General features: G+C 38.7%; 1 protein-coding gene and 1 pseudogene across 2 annotated transcripts in view; one reads left to right on the top strand and one right to left on the bottom strand.

Annotated features, from left to right (window-relative positions):
• The window catches only part of LOC149022492 (AP-2 complex subunit alpha-1-like), a 104,045-nt gene that overhangs the window by 23,025 nt on the left and 64,487 nt on the right, over nucleotides 1-16,533 (bottom strand). The window lies entirely within an intron of this gene.
• Nucleotides 1,433-15,360, top strand: LOC149022493 (F-box protein At3g07870-like; annotated as a pseudogene).

Here is a 16,533-nt window from a genome sequence, read left to right as displayed (position 1 = left end):
CTCCAACTACAAGAAAGCTAGGTTGAAGATGCAGGGGAACCCCAGGTATCAAAACATGCTTCTACTTCTAGTACTAATTTTCATTTTTAAATACATATATTCACATTACATGTACACTTTATAACTTTGTATTGTGCCTTGATGGATGGACAGATATAGGCTCTTTTGGACTCCATGTGCTGCTCACTTCATTGACTTAATGCTAAAGCACATCAGAAAGGTCAAGCTTGTGAAGAAGACTGTGGAGCAAGCCTGACAAGTTAGCACCTTTATCTATAACCACACATATGTATTAAAAATGATGAGGGAAAAGTGTCAGGGTGACTTAGTGAGGCCATGCATAACCAAATTTGCTACCAATTGGATAGCGTTGTCGAGCTTTAAGAGTAGGAAGACTGGCCTTAAGAGCTATTTGCATCGAGTAGTGGTTTAAACTGGGAGGATTCTTCATCCGTAAAAGGGGAGCACGGTTGACCATACTCAATGAGAGTTTCTGGCATAATGTGAGGACAATGGTGAACATGCTTAAGCCTGTGGTGTATGTGTTGAGGATGGTATATCAGCAAAGAAGACATACTCTACCACACATATGGGCTGCAGTAGAGAGGATGAAGCAGAAGTTCATCAAGTTACCGACATAGCAACAAGAAAGTCCTCGACATCATCCAAGTTAGATGGGAGTCTATGTTGTAGCATCCATTGCATAAGGCTGTTGAGTTGATAAATCTAGGATTCAATTTAATTTTGATTATGTTATCACACTATTAAGTATTTAAGTATTTACTATTCCCTATTATTTTTTTCTTTTTCTACATAGCATACTATTTAAATCCCAAGTACCATTACAAAGACAATCTTGGGATGAGGCAAGATGGATGTCATCCAAGCTGAAGTGGAGAAGTTGGAACCGGATCCATCTAAATAAGCAATCATCCTTATAGAGGTGAGATAGTGATTTAATATTCCCAATTCATAGTTTTATACTAAGTTATTAACCTAATTATTGTTTTTTTTTTTTTTTTTTTTTTTATTTAAATCTTTTATAAAGGCATTTAGGGATGCCACTAGGAGCTTCGGTCGTTCCATGGCCGTATCGGGACTAGAATCCGCCCCTGCGGGTAAGTTCATTCATTATATATTTAATTATTATATTTTATCTTTAACTTAGTTATTTAAGTATTAAAATGACTTGGAGTCTATGTTTGTTGCAGCTGCATGGTGATTGCAATTTGAAACATGACTCACCTCGCTTAAGTATGATTGCAAGCAAAGCCTCTACCAGACATGTTCTACCACTGGTTGTGAGCGAAATCGGAGCACCTTCAGCCTCATCCACTTAAAGAGGCGCAACCGATTAGGTGTGAAGCGTCTAGAGGACCTTGTCTACTTACACTATAGTATGAGACTAAGGGAGGATCATATTAGACAGGGGATGGACAAAGAGAGTAACAATATTGAGTTGGTCGACATATTTGAGATGGGAAGTGATGATAACCCAATAGTTGACTGGATGAAGGACAGCGAAGAACCATTGCTAGATGAGAAGGGAGGTCGTCCCAGTAGACGGATTACAGAGGAGATGGGGGTTGATGTGGAGGACTTCATACCCAGGAGGTGAGTGCACATGCAGTGCCCGCCCGTCCCTTTGCACCACACCCTAGTGCATCCACCTAGAGTGAGGATTTGATTATCTAGTCTGACACTAAGGATGATGTGACTCAGGCCTCCGGCGATGACAACGATGGTGATGATGATGACGATGATGATGATGATGATGATGGAGGGGATGAGGAGGGCGTTGGACCTCATGATCAGAATTCAATAGATCCTAGGGACAGACCACCACCACCAGTAGTACGTGAGAGTTAAGGGGGAGGAAGACCATCGAGATTCACAGGCGAGAGTCAGTTCACCCACGCGACACAGGATTCATACCATATTGGAGCTGCATCTCGAGGCAAAAATGTTTCTTCTATATATTTGAGGAAGGGTAAGGGGAGACAGCACAACTATAGCACAGAGGACACGCCATCACATGGGTCCTACCGTCCAAGCTGATGCGGAGAGCTTAGTGGGATCTATGAGATCGATGAGCATAGATGATTCCAGAAGCTCCACCTCCAGAGGTCCCGGATGGCATAGGCCTGCAAAGTCCTCATATAATACTATTGTGGAGAGTATTGGTTCTACTGGGTCAACTTATGGAGCTGGACCTTATGGCGTCCCTCCTAGCTATCAAACCTAGGGTCAGCCACCTGTGAAGCCTTATGGTTATGGAGCTTATGGTGTCCCTCCCACTGTCACCTATCGAAGTCTGCCATTGGAACCTTATTATCAGTATGGACCTTATGCTGACAACCAAGGTGTTCCTTCATTTGTTAAGAAAATCTTCCACTCTATACTATAGCCACCACTAGCCTTTCCAAATGAAGTTGAGCTAGTTCCTTATCCAAAGATTCAAAACTTCCCACCATCAGGAAATCTTAGGCATGTGGATGAGGCCACGTACAGAGTTGCAATTGCCGACTATGTTGACAACTATATGGGGCAAACATCATGGGACTTTTATTGTCATTTGTATGGGGTGCAGACGGAAGAGGGAGAAATGGAATAGAGTATACTCGGAATTGGTAACATTCTCGCTTCTTCTCATATGTAGTATATAATTGAATGTTACCATTTCAATGGTTTTTTTGGTAAACTAGAAGTTCCATAGTATTTATTATGCTTGAAATAGGAAGTATGCAAGAATCCAAATCATTTTGAGTTCATATGGGGCACAAAATTGAAGTTCAAAGTTTCAAAAAAAAAAAAAAAAATCACTAATTTCGACCAACATTTCGGTCAAAACTTCAAAATTTCGGCATTTTTCAAGGTTGAAATTCCTATTTCGACCAAAATATTTTCCTTGGTCCTAAGGAGTTCTTTTTCAAGTGAGCTTCCTTAGATAGAGTTCTCAATTATCTCTAGATATTGAGATTCTCTTTCAAGAACGAAGATTATGTGATGAGATCCTAATCTATAAAGGAATCCCACTTAGAGTCTAGTTCTTTTAGTAGGGTATAAATAGCCTATTGTTTCTTTGTAATTCTCAAGTCCAATTATTGAATGAAAATTGTTTTGAGTTTGTGGACCGGGGTTCCTGTTGAGGGGGCCTCGATGGATTTTGGTAAAGATCTTCAATACTCAGCACCATTAAGATTTCCAGCAAGGTTTTTCAAGCTTTTAACTTCTGCCCTGGAATTTCCAGCAATCTTCCAGAACCTACAACCATTAAAAAACAGCTCTAGAACATTCCCAGGTAAGTCCTCTACCGACCCCATCGCAGCTTCCCCACCCCCTTTCCTTTCTTGTGCAACAACAAAGAACCCACTCCATGTTCATTGCAGCCCCTTAATAGCCCCTCTCCTATCCCCAAAAGACTCCCCCTACCCCTCCCTTGTTTTGCACAGGCCATCTCATCCCCTTCCTCTGCAGCTGCAACTGGGCAGCAGAAAACCCAGGTACCCGCGCACCCCTACCCCCTACGATCCCTTTCGGCCCCTCCCCCACCCTATCCCTGCACTACAACACCCCCCCTATCCCTCCTAATCCTTTCAGCCCCTCTCTGTCTCTGTTCCTTTTGGCAATAGAAAAGAGAGAAGAAGATAGAAAAAAGAAAAGAAGAAAAGAAAGAAAGAAAGAAAGAAAGAAAGAAGAAAGAAAGAAAAAAAAGAGAGAAGAGGATTAAAGAATCAAGATCTTGAATTGAGATCCACCCATAGCCTTTCCAAGAATCATTCCCAAACCCATCCAAACAGCAACCACGGGTTTCTTATACCCTTCCCATCTCCCCTGTAATACTTTGGCCATCCTACTGCCAAGTAAACTATCTCATCCTAAGTTTCGAAAAAACCATAATTTTCCCCTTTTCTTCAAAGAGATTTCTCACATAATTATGGATCAACCCTTGTCACCTTTATCCCTCCTAAGAGATTCCAACAACTTTCTTGGTTACCCATAAACATTCCAAAATATCTTTAATTTATTTGCTGGAATATTTTGGGGAATCCTAAATTCTAGGGATCTTCCCAAGAGACCCTAACCGTGTAATTGGATTTACATCAATATATAGGAGCCCATGAGCAGGGATCCTTTTAAGATAGCACAATATATGTAAAATTGCATCCCAATGAGATATTCGAGAGCTAGACAAAAATTGACTCACAACGTTGACAAGAAAGGCAATGTCAGGCCGAGTCACAATCAAATAATTTTGTTGAAGAACGTGCAAGAAGCACCAAGGTTGCTGCCTTGGTGCACAAGCTTACTTTTGTGGATATTTCCATTTTGGATGTCTTGCATTACCTTATATTTTTTGTGTAGGAGCCTTTGTGAACAAGGTTTGGGATTTTTCGAAAGCATACTTTCTAATTTTCTGTTAGTTACTAATTTCATAACTTTCCTTTTCTGTACTTTCTATTTTAGATAGATTTTAGGAGTTAGAATGCAAGAAATTTATGTCCACAGATTTTTTTTTTTTTTCCCGTTTTTGGACAAATTTCTTGTCTCTTAAGTTGTAGTATTGAAGGCTATAAATAAAGGTTGTCTACTGTTCTAGTTCTTCTAGCTAGAATCGTAGCTCTTGTTGTGGTTATTTTCTTCTCCTTCTTTCTTTTTTCTCTGCTCTTCTTGTTTCTACACTGTTTCAACTAATTAAAGCCTATATTTAACATGGCATCAGAGCTTTATTAAATCAAAACAGTGCAGATCCATTTCTTCTACTGAAGTTCAAATTTGTGTTCAGCTCTCCTTGGTGCACCAGCCACCCAATGCTGCACCTAATATATTGTTAGATTAGGTTTTTATGTGAACTGATCTATTCTACCTAGTACCCTACTTTTAAAGGTCCCATAACTCAGTATATTCTGGTTATTACCTCTCACTTTGTCAGCTTCTAATTCTGCACTTTGCAGAATTCATTTTCTCCCCATTCGGCTTGTATTTTGCATAGTTTCTAGTGCAATTTCCACTTCAAGTTCTGGAATATTGGTTCGAGCTTCTACCCTTCTGATTGTGTGATATCTACTACAAGCTATAATGTTTTCAATTATTAGTGATTCGACTACCAGTATTGTTGAATCCAAGGGATCAGAAGTTGTTCTAGTGAATGTTCAGATTACCCCCATCAAACTCAAAGGTGGTATTAATTATTTGCTTTGTATCAATGCATCACAAGTTGTTTTGTGTTTACATACTTGCAAAAGGCAAACATAAGTTCATTGAGTCTGAACATCCGGCTGAGACTGACAAATCTTGTCCTCGTTGGATTCAAGATGCAACAATCATCAAAATTTGAATGCATAGAACTTGATATTGCAGCCAATGTTATGTTTTACAAGACTGCCAAGGGAATATGGAATGACTTGCAAGAAATCTATTCCCAGGCTAAAAATATGACTCGCATTTATAGTATTTATGAAAAAAGTTATTTCAATTTCAGCAAGCTGACAAATCTCCGCAAGATTATTACAACTCTTTTAAAGGCATGATGGAGGAGTTGAATGTTTTTCAACCTCTCACTACAAACATAGAGAAACTCAAGGCACAACGGAATGAATTTTGTGTATCTAAGTTTCTTGCAGGATTGAACCCTGAAGTGAAATCTATGAAAGGACATCTTCTTGCTGGTGAACATGTCCCCAGCCTTAGTGAAGCATATTCTAGACTTCAACGAATTCCCTTGCCTGAATGGGGTTCTTCTGGAAGTAGTTCTAAAAGAGAAAATATTGTCTTTACTTACTACATCTCGTGGAAGGGGACATGGTCCTAGTTCAAGCCTTCGGGGGGAGTTAGTCAACCTCTTGGAAACCGTGGTGTTTAGCAGTCTGATAAGGCATCTAGGCTTTATACTCACTATGGCAAAAACTAGGCATTTGGTAGAAGCTTGTTAGGCCAAACATGGAAAGCTAGAGTGGGCCAAGCAACTTGCCAATTATGTCGTATCTAATGGTGGAACTGATACAATAGCAGCCAATGCTAGTGGTTTTGGATCTTCTTCTGAGGCTTGTCTAAGACCCTTTAAAATGATGTAAGCCAAATACATTGTCGTCTACAAAATATTGAAACCACTGCTTCCACATCCACTGGTACTTTTGATGCCACTCTCTCTCTCTCTCATGCAGCTAACACAGCTCTTCTCACTTCCACATCCACCCCTTGGATCATTGATTTAAGGGCTTCTCCTACATGACTAGTAAGTAATCACTTTTTAGTTCTTTTCCTAAATCTGCTACAAATAACTTTGTTATCATAGTTAATGGTAATTCCACACTTATTCTAGGCTTTGGAAGTATTTCCCCTATACCTTCCCTCATTTTATCATCAGTACTTCATGTTACTAATTTTCCTTTTAATTTGTTATCTATTAGCTAGTTACTAAAGCTTAGAATTGCTCTGTGACTTTTACTCCTAACTCTTGTGTTTTACCGGACTTGCAAACAAGGAAGACGATTGGCGAAAAGTGTGAAAGAAATGGTCTCTACTATAAGGATTAGGGGTGCAAGTTTGGCCCTAGCGGCCATGACCCGCCTTAAGCCCGCCCTGAGCCCGAATAGGGCTTGGGCTAAAGATTTTGGCCCTAAGGGCGGGTTAGGGCCAAAATATTCTGGCCCTGAACTAGGGCCAAGGGCGGGCCTGGGATTACTCTCTGGCCCGCCCAACCCATCTCGGCCCGTCCCTGATTTTGGCCCTGATCTTGGCCCTGATCTTGGCCCTGATCTTAGCCCTGATCTTGGCCCTGATCCTGGCCCTGATTTTGGCCCTGATCTTGGCCCTAATCTTGGCCCTGATATTAGCCCTGATCCTGACCCAGATCCTGGCCCTGATTTTGGCCCTGATCTTGGCCCTTGATCTTAGCCCTGATCCTGGCCTTGATTTGAGTCTAAAGACTCTGGACCCTCCACCCACATGGAGAGGAATTAATTGTAATACATATAGGTGGATACTTGACACGTGTCAAATTTTAGAAACATGATCATGTTTTGTAGAAAATTAATTATAACCTCATTACCAATGTAATAAGCATCTATTTGATTTTGGCCCTGATCCTGACCCTAATTTTGGCTCTAATCTTAATATTAATTTGACGATGATCATGTACTATAGTACTAGATTTCTACCCTGATCTTCATACTAACATTGATATGAGTCTTGATTTTAACATTTAGTCACTTTGATCATATTTGAATATAAATTCACTTTTTATATTATTTTTAAGGTAATTTTTATTTTTCCAACAAAGTCATTTTTAGTTCAATAAAATATGGATTTTGTTTTTTGACTAAGGCGAGATAATATATTATAAATAATAAAAACTATTACATAAATAATTAATATCTAACAAATTTATACCCCAACTTCTCATCATGAATATCTAACAAATCTACTATGATATTTCAAAAAAATTTATTAAAAACTTATAGCTATGTTTGTAACTAAAACATCATTTTCTTTAACTATGAAAAAAATACTTTTTTTTTGTTGAATACTAAATTCTCGTCAATTTACTTGTTAACAAGGTTTTGAATATGATTTTTTTTGTATTAAATAAAGATATCAATTTATTGAACAGTTATGAATGAAAACATACCTACCTACGGCTTAAATTCTTGACTTTGAAGATAAAATTTTCATTTATCAGATTCCTTTTGAATTCTGAATCTCTAGTGTTTCTAAGTTTACAAAAAGAGTTTGTGTGACATTCTCTATAATTGACTTGACATTCAAATATGCCTAAATTTAATTACAATTCTTCTCTCTACTTATTCCATTTCATGAATAATTTTAACTCTTTGCTGATGGAGAAAAACCAAAGGAAAAAATAGAATGAGAGAGAGAGAGACCATTGTCTTAGAAACTAGAAATTGGAAATTTGGAATGAAGTTTGACCATTGTCTTAGAAACTAGAAATTAATTGAGAATTGAGATAAATCTTTTTCTTTTTCTCTTTGAGCTTACATATAATAACCATAGTTTTCATCTAATAGCAAATTAAAAAACCCTAGAAATTTGGATTTCTCTATTTCTCTAAAATCTAAATGAGTATAAATAGTTAAATACATATTGAATATAAGTTTTGGATTATTTGTAATATGTATTTTAATTACTACTTGTCTTACATTTGATATTTACGACCAAAGATATGGCCAATTAAAGCTAGGGACAAAGCCAATCAGGGCCAGGGACAGGGCCAATTAGGGCCAATCAAGGTCAGGATCAATCAGGGCCAGGGCCAGGGATAGGGCCAATCAGGGTCAGGGACAGGGCCAATTAGGGCCAGGGACAGGGCCAATTAGGGCTAATCAGGGCCAACCCATCCCGACCCGGCCCAATTAGGGCGGGAATGGGCTTGGCTTGGCCTGTAGGGCTTAGGGCCCAGGGACAATAATCATTGGCCCTGAACTAGGGCCGGGCGGGAATGGGCTCAAATTATACCATATAGGGCTGGGCTTGAGATTGCAAAAGCCCGGCCCAGCCCGGCCCAATTGCAGCCCTAATAAGGATTATGCTGCCCCTACTGGGGGCTCTCTCGATGACGATGTAGATGCCTTCCAGTGGCACTGTCGTTTAGGACATCTTTCCTTAGCTAGATGAAAATTTTGGTTTCCTTTTTGAAATCAGTGTCAAGGTTAAATTGGGAGGCATGCGAGTTGGGGAAACATCATTGTGCCACCTATCCTCCACGTCCTATCCCTTGTAATGAGTCATTGTTTTCTTTAGTTCATTCAAATATTTGGAGTCCTCACAGAGTTAGTAATAGGCATGGGCTTTGGTATTTTGTTACTTTTGAGGACGATTTTTCATGTCTTACATGGTTGTATCTTCTAAAGGATCGAACTAAGCTCTCGTCTCTAGTTAAAAATTTTATTCATGAAATAAAAACTCAACTTTGTCTTCAGTTAAAGTTTTTAGATCAGATAATGCTTTAGAATATGTACAAAATGAGATAGCCAATTTTTGTAACTCTCTTGGAATGATTCATCAAACCAGTTGTTCATTCACTCCCTAAAAAAATGCAGTGGCTGAACGCAAGAATCACCACCTCTTGGAGGTTGCACATGCTCTTTTAATTTAGATGAATATTCCTAAGAGTTACGGGTGCAATGTAATTTTTAACTGCTGGTAAACAAATGCCTATGAATTTACCTTTTGACAAATCCCTTTTTTCATTTGGTTTTCCGAATAGAAAACCGTTCTTAGTTCCTCCCTAAAAATTTTGTTGTGTTTGTTTTGTTTACATACCACTTATTGTGGATAAACTTTCTCCCAAATATATTAAATGTATTTTCCTTGGGTACTCTAATACTCAAATAGATTTTCAGTGTTACGACCTATTCATCAGAAACAATTTGTAGGTACTGATGTGACTTTTTCAAGGACGCCCCGAATTACACCAGTCCATCTTTGTCTAATGAAAACCATGTTTCAAATGATGCTCCTCCCATTCCCTCTTTTGTTCCTTCAAACGATAGTGTCCCTTTACAAGTTTATCAACAATGACATAAGTTAGTGGAGCATATTGTGGATAGTACAGTTCCTTTTATTGATACTGGCAGCTCTCCTTTAGTGGAGGTCGAGGCTGGTCCTACGGAAGTTCCTTCTTCACCTCTCCACCAGCTATTTCTTCTAGTGGAGATCCCATTTCTACTTTAGATGACTTACCGATTGCTTTGAGAAAAGGTACCCGTACTTGCACTTTCCGTTCTAACATTGTTTATCCTATTTCTAATTATAGATCTGTTTCACATTTACCACCCAACTTTTGGTGTCTTGCCCTTTCCCTATCTAACATTCTTATTCCAACCAATCATAATGAGGCCCTTAAAACTCTAGCTGGAAAGGTGCCATGGATGTGGAAATGTATGTTTTACAATCTCGTCATACATAGTCCTTCGTAGACTTGCCTCCTGGAAAAGATGTGGTTCATTGTTGGTGGATGATAAGCCCCTTATAACTCACGTCTACAATAGGCAGAATATGAAGGGAAGCAGGGGATCAACACTAGCAGAGAGCAGGGGGGCAAACCAACCAGCAGGGGACAAATAGCATGGTACTATTAGGAGCCTCCATGTGGCTGTGAAAGATTGGTGAGCAGTGAGAGTTTGTTAGGAAGGTGGAGAAGAGAGGGAGGGGAGAAGTGTGATAGGGGGAGGCGAAAAAAAGAAGACAAGCGAGTTCTTAAGGAGAGGGCAACCTCTCAGGGGATGGCCTAGCCATTGGGATGAACTTGTTCATCAAAGTTCTATGTAGTTTCTCTTTATTTCAGAAGTTTTTATTAGTTAGTACGAGCAGTTTGTAATCAACTGCCATATCCCAAGCAGGGAAGATTAATGAAGTTGGCTGTAATCCTATTGCCATTCTATAGTAAGGCAGTTCTAAGTTCATAGCTTTCAGCCATTAACTCTTTATATTTGTCAGCAGAGAAGAGATTAATGGGGTTTTATTGAGGGCTTTATCAATGGATGTATATTGTTAAATATCATTCTGATGGTACAGTTGAACAGCTAAAAGGCTTGCTTAGTAGCTAAGGCTATACACAAACGTACAATGTGGACTACTTTAAGACTTTTTCTCATGTGGCTAGACTTAATTCTGTTCGTATGTTGATTTCCTAAGCTGTTAATTATGATTGGCCTCTATTTTAATTTGACAAATAGAATGCCTTCTTGTATGGTGACCTCAATGAAAAGGTTTATATAGAGCAACCTTCAAATTATATTGCTCAGAGGGGAGACAATACTCGTGTTTGTAGGCTTCACAAAGCCATCCATGGGCTCAAACAATCTCTATGGACTTGGTTTGAGAAATTTAACAAGACTGTGGAATCCTATGGATTTGTTGAGTGATCACTCTATCTTTGTTAGATGACAAGATGGTGGTGTTGTCATTAAGGCAGTTTACGTTGATAACATCATTCTTTCAGGCAGTGATACTAGGGCTATAGATACAATCAAGGCATACTTACAAAAGTCTTTCCAGACCAAAAACTTGGGTGGTCTATAGTATTTCTTGCGAATTGAGGGTTCGTAGTAAACGAGGAGTTAGTTTGTCAGAAAGTATATGTTGGATCTTTTAACAGAAACGGGTATGCTTGCTTCTAAACCTACTGATATTCCCCTAGACCCCCGGTTGAAGTTAGGAGTGGATGAGGGTGACTTGCTAGAGGATATCCATTGTTACAGGAGTCTTATTGGGAAGCGTATTTATCCCACCATTACTCATCCTGATATTTCCAATTTTGTTGGTGTGTTAAGCCAGTTTATGCAATCTCCTAGAAAGACCCATTAGGATGCAACAATGAGAGTACTTCAGTATCCCAACAGTCCACCTGGGAAGGGACTGATTTATCATCCAGGCTGAGTATGGATTAGGTGGCTTTTTATGATGCCTATTGGGCAAGGTCTATAGCTGATTGTTGGTCTACAATAGGTTATTGCACTTTCCCTTGTGGAAATCTTGTAACTTGGAGGAGTAAGAAACAATCTATTGTTGTCTGATCTTAGTGCTGAAGCAGAGTATAGAGCCATAGCTCACACAGCTGCCGAGTTGATGTGGCTTTATTCCTTATTGGGGAAAATGAGATTCCCAATTACTGAACCTATGAAAATGTCATTTGATAATTAGGCAGCTACCTATATTGCCAGCAATCCAATGTTCCATGAGAGGACAAAGCATATAGAGGTGGATTGTTGCTTTGTTTGTGATGCAGTAAAAAAGAAAATTATTGAGACTCCCTGTGTGAGTTTAATTGACCAGCTAGCAGATTTGTTCACTAAAGCCCCGTTCAAGCCAAGTTTTCAAACTATTTGTTGCAAGCTGGGCATGGGAGACTTGTATGCTCCAGCTTAAGGGGGAGCGTTGAAGAATGCAGAAGCACCAAGGCAGCCTTGGTGCGCAAGCTTACTTTTGAGGATACTTCCTTTTTAGATGTGCTGCATTACCTTCTATTTTTTGTGTAGGAGCCTTAGTGAACAAGGTTTGGGAATTTTGGAAAGCATACTTTCTAATTTTCTGTTAGTCATTAATTTCAGCACTTCCCTTTTTAGTAGTTTCTATTTTGGACAGATCTTAGGAGTTAGAATGCTAGAAATTTCTGTCCACAGATTGGATTTTTTATTTCCTCTTTTGGAGGACAAGTTTCTTGTCTCTCAAGTTGTAGATTTGAAGGCTATAAATAAATGTTGTCTGTGGTTCTAGTTCTTCATGCTAGAGTCACCGGTCTTGATGTGGTTCCTCTCCTATTTTCTTCTCCTTTCCTTCTTCTCTGTTCTTCTTGTTTCTACACAGTTTTGACTCATTATAGCCGATTTTCTAACAAATTTAACTTTGTAAACAAGCCTTTGGCACTTCTTTGGATTATCAAGAACAACTCCACCATCAGGTAGATGTTTTACACTAGGATCCATCAGAGTAACCAAAGGTTTGGACCCAAGCATCCTTGTTTTAGACAGTAAATCAACCATATACTTATGTTGTGATAAAAAGATATTTTCTTGGACCGAGCAACTAGTCTTCCCAAGTCTTTGATCTGAAATTATTGCTGCAAATAAGCCTTCAATTCATCAATACCAACTAAGTCATCACCAGTTATGATAATATTATCCACATAAATAACAAGAAATATCTCTCTTGCACTGAGATGGCGGAAGAACACTGAATGATCATTTTCACAATGAATCAACCCAAAATCTATAACAAATGAAGTAAATCAACCAAACCACGCTGAAGGAGACCCTTTCAGCCCATATAATGACTTCTTCAATCGACATACTAAACTAGCCACTCCTAAAGCATTAAACCAAGGAGGTTGCCCTATGTAGTCTTCCTCATGGACATCACCATTAAGGAATGCACTCTTTGTATCAAGTTTATTTCACAGCAAATGAAGAATACCAGATAAAGAAATCAAAATGCATATAAAAGTGAGCTTTGCTACAGGAGAAAAATTATCCAAATAATCCATACCATAAACCTAAGGACACCCTGTAGCCACAAGTTTGTCCTTCAAACAAGCAAGGCTGCCATCAGGATTAACCTTAACAACAAAAAGCAGAAGGCATCCGATGGTAGTTTCCCCAGGTGGTAAAGGAATTAGGTCCTAGGTCCAATTTTCATGTAATGCAGGCAAATCCTCAGCAACCACCACCATCCACCCAGGACTAGACAAAGCTTCTGAAATAGACCTAGGAACAAGGTTTAAAGTATCGGTATCGAGTATCGGTTATGTGATTTTAAGAGACGTATCGTCCCGTATTGAGTATTGTATCGTTCTAACAAATGCATTATAGTGCAATTTCATAGAGAGACATAGATATGTATCGGCTGGTATCGTATGGCATCGTGGAATACATTAAACCTTCCCTAGGAATAGGATGATTCTTCATAGTAGATAACAAGTTTGAAAAGTGAAAGCAACACCATAATAAGAAAAATAGTTAGAAATGAGAAGTTCAGCACAACTCCGAGTACCCTTTTCAAAGGGCAATCAAAATATCAAGTTCAGAAGGAGGAGGACTACAACCAAATCCATAGATGAAAGAGATAAAGGCAGAGCCATAGAAGCAGGGGAGCAGCAGCATTAACCGAAAGGAGCAGTAGCAATAGAATTCAAGTTGAATAGGCAAACAGAGATGCAGCAGCAGTAGCTTACTCAAATAATTTCCAACTACCTTCATTACAGCTATAACAAAGTGGAAAAACCAGAAAGAGTCCAAAAAACAATCGCATTTACCTGGACAAAAGCCAAAACAGGGTGTAGTACCCTTTCAACAAAAACTGTCAGAGACCTTTAAAATTGATGCATAAGAGGACAACTGATTATTCCTTGAAATCTGGAAGGAGAAGAGAGATGTAGGGCAGAGAATGGAGAGCTCGTAGTGCTTCAGCTCTGATACCAAGTTATGAGACAGAAAAATATAGAGTGAATAGAGAAGTGGAAGAAAATATGGGAAAGACCTCATGTTAATTGTGACGAACTCAAAACAGATGAATATTATTCAGGGTAATTTTCATCTAGACCCCTCAGGTTTGATCCATGTCACTTTTAGTCCATAAAAAGTTTCCCTTTGCACGCGGCTCCCCTTGGGGTTTCTAGAAATGACTAAGGACAAACCATAATTTTGATGACCAAAATACCCTTATGATACAATGGTCAAGATTGTACCATGTATGCCATTTCAATCCAACGGTTTATGTTAAAAAGATAAATTATAATTACAATATTAATATTTTTATTTTATATTCAAGAATCTTAAGATTTCAAATTTACAAACTTATACCCTTGATTGAAACTCAATGAAACCCCATTCCCATTACAGACAGGGAAGTTCAGCTAGCGGAGCTCGCTTCATTGTGATCCGTTACTGATACAAAATCAATCACCAGTAGTTTTGGGTTTTGAAATTTTGAAAAATTTGGGTTTATACATTTCCGAAGAATTCTTCGGAAAACACGAAGGGTTTGCAAAACCCTTTCAATTCAGGTGTGTTTGCAAAACCTGGCAACATGTGCTTTCAGATCCTCATTTCATCAAACAGCAACTGAATCGATCAGTTGAAACCAACATTTCTAACCCTAATCTCATAATCAACTGTGGATCCATTATGTATCATGTTCTCTATTCCAATCATAATAACACTTGGGATGATCAGCCCGTAAAACTTGAGTTTCCCCAAAACTTGAGTTTCCCCTTAAGCTTTCTAATATTGGGATTGTTGGCTCCTGCAATGGCTTGGTTTGCCTTTTGGGTTTCACGAAGCGTTTCCTTGATGTCATCGTTTGGAACCCATTTACTAGAGACTTCAATAAATTGCCTTTCGCACCAAAGCGGTATCCAGGTTCTCGTTTTCCAGTGATGGGTTTTGGTTACAGTCCATCAAGGCATGTGTACAAAGTGATTAGAGTTATTCACTTCCCCGCTGATCGTAGGTTGATCAGGTCTTCTTATTCCTTGGTCGAGGTTCATACCCTCGGATTGGATTCATGGCGGGGAATCGGTGAAATTCCCTTTGGAATCATTGGTTACAGTACTTCTAGGATTTTCGTTAATGGAGCTCCTCATTTGATTGCAAGTAGCAGCTCCGAAGCTGAGAATATTGTTTCTTTTGACGTTGGCGATGAGAAGCTCAGAAAATTTCCAAATCCCTATTCCGGGGATCATACTTTTCAGAGCAAATTGGAGGCTTTGGGAGGATTTCTTTCTTTGATTTGTACATACCTGATAATCTGATCAAGATATGGGTGATGAAGGATTATGGAGTGTAAGAGTCCTGGTCTAAGCAGTTCTCTATCAGCCATCCAATGGGAATGGGATTTCATTGAGTTTCAATCCAGGGTGTAATTTGTAAATTTGAAATCTTAAGACCCTTGAATATAAAATAAAAAGATTAAAATTGCAATTATAATTTGTCTTTTTAACATAAACCGTTAGATCGAAATAGCACACATGGTACAATCTTGACCATTGCACCATAAGGGTATTTTGGTCATCAAAATTATGGTTTGTCCTTAGTCATTTCTATAAACCTCAAGGGAGCCATGTGCAAAGGGAAACTTTTTTTGGACTAAAAAGTGACATGGACCAAACCTGAGGGGTCCATATGAAAATTACCCTATTATTTATAGACTCATAGTAGAGTCGGAGATAGATGAGGAAATAAAAATAACAGAAAACAAATCCAAAAAGGACAATAATTAACTCCTAAAGCAAGTCTATGATTAGTGCTTTTCTTTTCCTCTTTTGCCCTTGCAATATACTCTAATAGGTGGGAAACTGGAATGGAAAATGTGGATTGGGGTAATGTTTCAGCAGACAGCAGCAGACGGCAAAGGGGTTTGCTGAGGTCCAAGAAATAATTTATATTTTCTTCTTCCAACTGCTACTGAGAACAGAAAAAGTGAAAACATATTTACCCAGACGTGGGCTCTGATCCCAACTAATGGGGGACAGAATATAGAAGATGAAGGAAAGAGAATTAAGGTTTGAAGTATCACATGTCAGTAAACATAATGGTTGGGCAGTTTTAAGAGACGTATCAATTTGTATCCATCGTACCTCATAAGCGCATAGACAGTAAAATTGCATCAAAATGGTCAAAATATGCATGGAAATAGTTAAATTCAAACAAAAATAAAACGTACGGCCAATAAATAGTTACACTAACATACATAAACACTTAAACAAAGAGTACTAAAAATGGGGTTTTTTTACATGTATCACAGTTTCTAACACCATAAAGAGCATCAGGGAGGTTTGAAGCCATATACAGGAACTTCCTAATGCTTCTACGTTCAATTTGCTTTCTGTGAAGGGTTCTTGACCAGATTTAAGAAACAAAAACCACCCCAAAACAGGTTTCAAAGTAAGAACACCTTTTACTTTCAATATATGTGCTTCCCATTATTCTTGTAGCTAGTAGCAAGCAAGATACACTTCTTTGATTACATGATTTTAACATTGACTGGTGCGACCTTCAATTTTTGTTATCTGACAAT

This window comes from Hakea prostrata, chromosome 3 (assembly GCF_041222555.1).
Source record: "Hakea prostrata isolate BN-2017 chromosome 3, UWA_Hpros_2, whole genome shotgun sequence".
NCBI classification, from domain to species: Eukaryota; Viridiplantae; Streptophyta; class Magnoliopsida; order Proteales; family Proteaceae; genus Hakea; species Hakea prostrata.
The sequence above is the reverse complement of the archived record's forward strand: the minus strand, read 5'-3'. Positions and strand labels throughout refer to the sequence as shown.